The sequence below is a fragment of the Cryptomeria japonica genome, chromosome 1 (genome assembly GCF_030272615.1).
Source record: "Cryptomeria japonica chromosome 1, Sugi_1.0, whole genome shotgun sequence".
Taxonomy (NCBI): domain Eukaryota; kingdom Viridiplantae; phylum Streptophyta; class Pinopsida; order Cupressales; family Cupressaceae; genus Cryptomeria; species Cryptomeria japonica.
In genome coordinates this window covers 123127977-123137948 of record NC_081405.1, presented here as the reverse complement: position 1 = coordinate 123137948, position 9972 = coordinate 123127977, and positions in this window count along the sequence as shown.

Sequence of the window (9972 nt, the reverse complement as noted above, 5' to 3'; positions counted from 1 at the left end):
ATCTTTGTCTCGATTTTACTTTGTCTAGCTAAAAAAGCCTTAAAACGAGCTCAAAATGCAAAAATCAAAACTGTACTTTCCACGAGACTGTAGTCGATTGGCCGCTGGTATCTCCAGATCTTCTCGAATCGATGGTCTACTATTGGTATCACCATGTTTCTTGTTGCAAGCTTCTCACAAAAGGTCTCTGGTAGACCTCGAAATCAATATGGAGTGTAAAAATGAGGCCAAATTAACCCTTCTAGCCCAAATATACCCTACCCCACCCTAACCCTTCTTTGCCCCGCTCACCGTGGTGGGCCCCGGGAACTTCCGGGGCTCGCCATTTCTCTGTATTAACCTTGATTTCCTCCGTTCTTTCACCAATTAACCTAAATTCTTCTAATCTTAAATTATTCCACTAATTATTTCTATTTTTCAAGAGATTGCCCGATTTTTTAAAATTTTCGGCCCCCCTCTCGAGGGGGCATGCAACCCACTAAACTAACATCCCTGGGGCATTTTTCTCATGCCTATCTATCTTTCTTTGAAACGACACGATAAATTGCACCGTCTCAAAAATGGGCAAATGTAGACACATAAATATGTCCAGTAAATTAAATAAATATTTAATATTTGTTTAAAACACTAGAATGTTCTATTAATTATATTTACATTTAATTAATTCATCTCAACCTCTATTATGCTAATTTAATTAAATAAATTTCATAAATTTATTTAGATTAAAATTACTAACTGTAGTCCAACTATTAAATAAATCTATCAATTTATTTTAATCACCCCCTTTGCTCTCATTTAAATAAATTAAATATTTATTTAAAATGCACAATCAAAACCCTACTTAATAAATGAATATTTATTTTAAATACTCATCCACTTGCAAATGCAAGTTACACAATTATTTGAAATAAATAAATTTTATTTTAATTAAAATCCATCCCACTTGCATTCTCCTACAAAACCCACTTGCACACTAACGCTTCTTCTAAATTCTTCTAATCCTTTCTTATTTAGCCTAATCCCCTTCTAAACATTTACACATTCCTAACTAAGAGATTATTGAAGAGTCACTTCTCAAAAGCATTAAAAGCTTTCTCCCTTCCACAAGTTAACCCCCAACATCTTCTTAAGACTTAAAGGATTTAATCTAACTAACCCACCTTTGACCTTTGGTTAGAGACTTTTCCTCTAACTTAACCATCCACCTAACCCTGAAGTCTCTTCAAGCATTCAATTCTTTGACCATGGTTACCCTTTAACCCTTGCACATCCATTTATCCCTTGGATAAAAGCTTTATCCACTAACCTAACCCTAACCAAACCCCCTAGGGTAACCATCATGTTTCTTCAGGCATTTAATGCTTCTTCCCTCTCCTCTCATGATGCCACTTGTCACCATTGCATTGGTGGAAGTTGCGAACATGGATTGAGGATCAAACCTTCCTCATGTAATCCTAGCCCTTGCTAAGCCAAATCAATCTTGACCCTTCAATTGCCCATTTTGCCTATAAAAGGAAACCTCATCCTCAAGCAAAGGAGGAAGGATTTTGAAGCATTGTTACTATATTGGAATAGACACTCATACTTAGCTTTCTTATAGAAATTCTATTTGTGAATTTGGATAGTTATAGAAGTTCATTTTCAACCATTCAATCCTTCATTTGGCATCCATGGCTACATGCTAAAACTGAGAGCTATACTCAAGCATTTCATTTTGGATCTTGGAGAGGAGAAGAACAAAGGAGAGACATCAAAGATCACAATAGGAGCATCTTAGGGAGTTTCTAACTCTTATTTGTATGCTATGCTTCTATTATATATATATATATATATTAGATTACTACCTATGGGAACTCCTACAAGGAAGTTTTTCCAAATCTAGAAAAAGTTCTTAAAAGGTGTCATGATCATAACCTCTCTCTTAGTCATGATAAATGTTTCATGATGATGGAAGAAGGTGTTTTTCTAGATCACTTTGTGTCACATGATATAATTCAAGTGGATCCAACCAAGATAGAGATAATCTCTAATCTTCTATTGCAATAGAAGCAAAATTATGTAAGGATTTTTTTTGGCCATGCATGATACTACCAAAGATTTGTCAAGGATTCTAGTAAGATAGTCACCCCTTTGTTCATATTTTTAATCAAGGATGTTAGATTTGAATGGACATTAGCATGTCAACGAGATTTGAAGGCTTTAAAAACATCCCTTACACAAGCCCCTACCTTGAGAGGACCTAATTGGAAACTAACCTTTCACATCCATACTTCTATCTCTAATTTTGCAATTGGAGATATTTTTGGATAGAAAGAAGAGAAATTCCAATATTCCATTTATTATACTAGTAAGGATTTTTAAGGAGTTGAACTCAATTATATAGTGATAGAGTAGGAGATGTTGGTTGTCATATATGCAAGCGACAAGTTTAGACATTATATTACTGGTTAGTTTGTTTATATTTATATTTACCATGCAACCATTAATTATTTGATGAACAAACCAATGGTTAGTGGTAGACTTGATGGATACTATTACTACAAGAATTTGATATTACCATTATTAACAAGCCAAGTAAAGCCAGAGTGGTGGCTAATTTTCTATCTAGATTGACAACTTCAATAGAGGATCTACTTGTGGATGATTATTTTCTTTATGAAAATTTATTTTGTCTAACATTTAATACACCTTGGCATGCACACAAATAACTATTTTGCTGTAGGGAAAATAATCCCACGTCTATCACCAAGGGAAAAATGCCAATTGGTTGAACACAAATTTTAATATTATTTAATCTATACAATCCTCATAATGTTATGCATAGGTGCATCAAAGACAATATAATAATTGACATTCTTAAGGCTTTTCATGATGACCCTTGTGGTATAAACTTTATAGCCAAGAGAATAGCAGCGAATATCCTCAATACAGGGTATTATTGGCCCACAATACATAAAGATGTAGCTTAGTACACTAGGATTTTTTTATTGTTGTCAGAAGACAAGTTAGAGACCTATCAGATGGTGTTTATAAATTACCTGGATAGTGTTGGTATTTTGATGATGTTTAGTTGTGATTATCATTGATGGACACACACTTATTTGATGAATGAATTATTCTCAACCGGTATTTGTTCTAATCGGTATTGTATGTATCATTCGTAGTGATATGAAGACCTCAAGCGAAACGAAGACCCTGAGCAATAGTTAATCTTTTGATCAGATCGACTATGATCCAGTTTTCAAGTCTTCACTTGTTAATCGGTGATCGGTATATGTAATTAACTGGTATACATGTAATGTGTGATGAGTTATCATCCACCAACACTTTAGCGATGTTTCTGTGTCATGTTACCAAATGTGTCTAGATGCACTGTACCTAGGAAATTGTAGTCTAATCCTATTGGACTGATATGAAATCAAGTTCCTATATAAGGACATCATGTCTAGGGTTTTCAATATAGAAGAGAAGTTGATATGTGCGAGTTTTTGAGAGGAGAAAAGGTATCTCGTGACTGAGATTGAGAGTGAAAAGCATAGAAGACTGAAGTAATGCTTGAATGCATTAACAAGGAGTTGTCAAGGATCTAATCAAGCATTTTGTGCTACTATCTAGATCATTCACTTGTTGATTACTAATATCTTCAACAAGTCTGAAACCCTTAACCGGGTAGGCCCAACCAAGCCTATTGTAAATCCTTTAACAAGGTGGTTCACAGTCGTGGATATGAAATCCTTTAATAGGGTAGTCTTTAACAGGACTTATCTCCTAACAGAGATATGGATTTCTAACAGGATCTGTTCTAGTGAAGAACATTGTAAGGCCTTAACCAGTTTGACCTTAACCGATTTAGTTACTATTTTGTAGATAGTTGACTTGTGAGTTTTACTCACCGTGGTTTTTCCCATTTGGGTTTCCACGTCAAAATATCTTGTGTTATGGTGATTGTGCTTCTGTGGGTGAATGTTTTATTTGGGTTTCCACATCAAAATATCTTGTGTTATGGTGATTGTGCTTTTGTGGGTGAATGCTTTATTTGCTATTTGGCTTATTTATGTTTTAACCAGTTTGTTGTTTAAACTACTGCACCGGTCTGCTAGAAATTTTTTTAAGAGTTTGGTTAAGTTCTTAGGCATACTAATTCACCCCCCCTCTTAGTATTCATCAATTGGTATCAGAGCCAACCTTTCTATAAGTCTAACCACTTGGAAGGAGATATGGGGGAATACAGCATGAGGGAACTCACTCACCATTTGGTTGAGTTTGAAAGAGCCTATGATGAACTCGAGATCAAGTTTCAAGCATCTTTAGCCTAGAGAAGAGAGCTTGCTGAGCAGTTGATGGAACTTACTGAAAATAGCTCTTTTGATGAAGCAGACATGGATGCCCTGGTTGGAGAAGTGGAGAAATTAAATGAATCCAAAACTAACTTAAGGAGGGATTTAGAAGGACTGACTAATAGGATGAGTCAGGAACTAGAAAATGGAAGAAAAGCTAAAGATTTGGTAAAAGACAAGGAGCATGAGATCTTTAAATTAAAGCAAGAAATCAGTACCATTACAACTTATCTACGAGAGGGTAAAGAAGAGAAAGAACAAATGCAAGCTGAACTGAATGCAACTATCTCTCAAAATGAAACCTTGATAAAGACCAATGATGCTCTTGATGAATAGTAAATACTCAACAGATACTGAGAGGGGGGGGGTGAATCAATATGGACAAAAACTTCATTAACAACTTAAACTGCAAAGACTTGACTAACTGGTAAACAACATCACCGATCTAAAGGTAAAACACAGTGACTGTAAAAGTCATAAACCGGTAACACTTAGATCTTCACAAAACCTAATATCTCATTTCCACTTCACCCATATTCTTAAAAAGGTAATACATCAGAAATATAATGACCACTGGATCAGCATGCATTATTGCTTATTAGAAAACACTAAAACATCACATGAAAAAGCATCACACATGACACAATCATTTTTCATGTGGAAACCCAACTGGTAAAAACCACGGTGGGGATGAATAACCACAAGTTGTTCTTTGAACTCTTCTGAAATCCACTCTGTTAGGAGCCTAGTCCAATTAAGGACTTTACAACAGGTTCTTCTAGGAACCAATCCTGCTAGGGATCACCCGGTTAAGGGATGGCTAAATACCCGGTTAAAGGTTACCTCGTAGGAGGATTTGAAGAACTCAATGATTTTGAGTCACCCTGTTAAAGGATTTACAAAAAGACTGTTAAGGCTACTCGATAAAGGGATTTTCCAACTATTGAAATGATTAGAAGTCAACAGGTAATACACTGGTCTGATAACAACACTCAATGCTAAGGTAGATCCACTTCAGTTATTATACATCTACAATCACACTCTACAGATCTCTACTCACTACTCTAGTCTGGCAAGAATCAAGTATCTCTTCACTTGGATACACACATAACATTTGCCAATAACTTTACAATTCAAATCATCATCGACATTATAGACAACAATTAGGTCGATAGCATAAACCCTAAACCCTAAGCATCTAGGTTATCAATACACTTGGTCCAATACTGACCATTTAAACACATTGCATAGAGTAAAACAATCTTGAAAAAATCTCAAGACGTTCTCCATTGTTCGTTCTTCACTGCTTCTGGAAGTTGATAACCCATCGCATGCTCTCCACCATTTACTGAGATTTTGCATATTCCCGAGGTGGATAGAATCAATCTTCTTCATGAAAGATCCTCAAGAAGATTCTTCACGTGCACAAGGCTGACGTGGCAACGTGATCTCATCGTCATTTCAATGCTAACTCATCACAGGATGTCATTGGTTGAATCACACAGACTTGGAATGCATCAACCAGAAACCCCGATACAAACTTTCCATATACCGGTTCACATACCGGTTCACTTTCTACATATACTAGTTCATTCCATCATACCGGTTCACACTTCATCATATTGTTTCACTTGTACCATCATACCGGTTTACTTGTATCATCATACCGGTTCACTTGCCAGGTCGCTTACTTCAATATATTGGTTCATACTTCAACATATTGACATCAATGACAGTGTACAATACTATCATGTCGTCATACTCTGCACATATGCCAACAATCTTCCCCTTTGGCATTGATGGCAATACACAAAGATATCTCTACATCTTCACATCGCTCCCCAATCTCTTCCATACTATATGTCTTCAATATTGCAGGTATCTTCTCTACTTCACATCTTCTCCCCCTTTGACAACAATGCCAAAGTGGAGGCATAAGCATCCATGTTCCACTATGCTGCTCCCCCTGAGGAGTAGCTTCCTTCAACACACCAATCCTAAAAATATTTAACAATGCAATACCTGACTGATCTGGAGCACATACCTTTAGTTCACCTCTTGAAGGGGCAGCACCCCTAATTCACCTCTTAAATAGGTAAATGTAGCCTTTGGTAGAGGCTTAGTGAATATGTCTGCTAACTACTCCTTACTAGAAACATGTTCCAATACAACCTCTTTGTTCTGAACTTTCTCCCTCAAGAAATGATACTTGAGATCGAAGTGCTTGGTTCTAGCATGCAATACCAAATTCTTGGAAATACTAATTGCACTTGTGTCGTCACAAAATATACTCACCAGTTTAGATATAGGGACTTTGAAACCACTTAATACATGCTTCATCCAAATTGTCTGAGTGCAGTTCATAAATGCTGCTACATATTTTGCTTCTGTTGTGGACTGAGAGATACAACTCTGCTTTTTGCTCATCCATGAGACTAATCTACCACTGAGGAAGAATGCACCACCGGTTGTGCTCTTCTGGTCATCCACATTACTAGCCCAATCGGCATCGGTAAATACTTTGAGCTTGAAATCATTACTGTATGGATACCACAATCCATAATCTATAATTCCCTTCAGATATCTAAGAATCTGCTTGACTACTACCAAGTGGGATTCTCTTGAACTTTTCTGGAAATATGCAGCAATGCCCACTGCATGTGCAATATCTGGTCTACTGTGTATTACATAGTGCAACTTACCAATCATTGACCAGTAATCTTTCTCATTCACCAATGCCGAGTCATCTTCTTTTGACAATTTACAACCGGTCATCATCGGTGTACCAACCGGTTTGCTTTCTTCCATGCCAAAGGTCTTCAACACCTCTTTGACATACTTGGACTGAGTGATAAAGATATCATCTTTCATTTGTTGAATCTGTATTCCAATGAAGAACTTAATCTCTCTGATTAGTGACATCTCAAATTCCTTCTTCATCTCATCTGCAAATGCATGGCTCATCTTGTCATCTCCACCAAAAATTATGTCATCAACAAACACTTCACAAATTAGAATCTAATCTCCTTCTAACTTCAGATAGATATTGCTATCTTCACTTGTTCTTTAAAATCCACTCTTCACAAGATGGGAGTGTAAATGTTCATACCATGCTCTAGGTGCTTGTTTCAATCCATACAAGGCTTTATGTAGCCTACATACCATATCACTGTCTTCTGATAGGGAAAACCCATCTAGTTGCTCTTTATATACTTCCTCTTCAAGTATTCCATTCAGGAATGTAGATTTTACATCCATCTGATACACTTTGAATCCCTTAAAGGTTGTATATGCAAGTAGCATTCGAACTCCTTCCAATCTAGCTACTCGAGCAAAGGTTTCTCCATAGTCTTCTCCTTCTTCTTGAGCATATCCCTTACATACCAATGTTTCTTTGTTTCTTACCACTGTGCCATCTTTATTCAACTTGTTTCTAAAAACCCATTTGGTACCAATAACATTTTTGTGCTCAGGTCTGGTCAAGTTCCTCTTCCATAGCCTTAATCCAGTCTTCATCTTTGTGTGCCTCTTTAAATATTTTGGGCTCAAATTCAAAAATCATGCAAGAATTTTCTTTGACCTTTCTTCTTGTAAGAATTCCTACATCCTTATCTCCTATGATCTACTTTGGATCATGATGCAACTTTACATACCTAGGAATGATCTTGGTTGATTCCTCTTGCTTTTCCTCTTCATCCTCATCTTTATCTTCATCTACATCAGCATCTACTAGTGTAGAAGCACTGTTACTTGTACTTGGTTGTTTTGCAACCGGTTCATCTACTGCTCGCTCACTATCGGTTTCCTCAGGTTTCTTAGAAGTTTCATCAACTCTAACATTCATACTTTCAACAATTCTCTGAGTCCTATTGTTAAAACACTTGAGAGATTTTCTCTTGGTGGAATACCCTAGGAATATTCCCTCATCACATTTTGCATCAAACTTTCTCTGGTGTTCACTCCTCTTGATATAACACTTGCTACCAAACACTCTAAAGTAGCTAACTACTAGAGTTTTACCGGTCCAATACTCATAAGGAGTCTTATCCTTACCTTTCTTGATGAGTGCCTAGTTCATAGTGTAAACTGTAGTGCTCACCGCTTCTCTCCAAAAAGTGTGAGCAACCTTCCCTTGAATCAGCATTGTTCTAGCTGCTTCAATTACAATCCACTTGTTCCTTTCTGCTAGGCCATTCTGTTGTGGAGTCCGGGGGGTAGACAATTGCCTCTTGATGTCATTCTCTTCACAGTACTTATGGAATTCTCCAAAAGTGAACTCTCCTCCTTGGTTGGTCCTAAGGCATTTAATCCTCTTACCGCTTTCCTTTTCAATTAGTGCTCTGAAGGCTTTGAACTTTTCAAAAGCTTCATACTTGTCTTTCAAGAATGTGACCCACATCATTCTTGAGCAATCATCAGTCAGAATCATAAAGTACCTATCTCCTTGAACACTCCTAGTTTTCATAGGACCACACAAATCAGTATGCACAAGATCAAGTAAATTATCTGTTGTGAAAGATTTGCCTTTGAAGGTTGAGGAAGACATTTTCCCCAGTTGACATTCTCTGTACAAAGGATTCTCTGGTTTGTTCAGCACAGGCAATCCTCTAACTGCCTTGATCTTACTAGCCTTCACAATATTATCAAAATTTACATGACAGAGTCTCCTATGCCATATCCAACTATCATCAAACTTAGCCATTAGACATTGACTGATATTTGTATTCAACTGAAATAAGTTACCTTTGGTCTACATACCAGTGGCCATTAGTTCACCACTCTTTCCCTTTATTTTGCATACTCCATCTTTGAATTCCAGAGTGAGTCCTTTATCATTCAGCTGGGCAACACTCAAAAGGTTATGCTTGAGACCTTCTACCCAATACACATTATTAGCACTGCTTTTTCCATTTAGAGAGATGAACCCTTTGCCTTTTACCATACAAGGTGCATCATTACCAAATTGGACTACACCTCCATCATACTCTTCCAGAGACAAAAACTTTCTCCGGTCACCAGTCATGTGGTGAGAACAACCACTGTCAATAATCCACTCATTAGAATTATCAAAGCAAGAGACAAGAGCCTTCTTGTCTGACACATCTTCCTCAACAGCTACAAATACTGTGTCTTCTCTTTCTTCATCTTTTGATTCATCATCAGTGACACATTCATCAACTGCAACAAGATAGTTTCTCCTATTTCCTCCTTTGAACTTTTTGAACCTCTCCAGTTTGTCCTTATTATCACTATTAGGACAGTTGACAACAATGTGTCCTATCCTATTGCAAGAAAAGCATTTCAATTGGAGCTTACCTCTATATTTTCCAATTCCTTTAGGAAATCTCTTAGCAAGAAGAGCTTCAAACTCCATCAGGATCTCCTCATCATCCATATCTTTGCTTTGTCTAGGTTCACAACTGGTACTAGCTTCTTTACCCTTCCTAGATAGTGCAGTAGATGCTTTAAATGCTGAATCAGTCTTCTGAACACTGCCATCATAACTGTTTAGCTCATATGCGGTCAACTTAGCAATAATAGAGTCAAGGGATACCTTTGTCTTGTCAATAGATCTCAACTCCTGAATAGCAACAACCCTTATTGCATAGACCGGTAATAAGGTTCTCAAAACTTT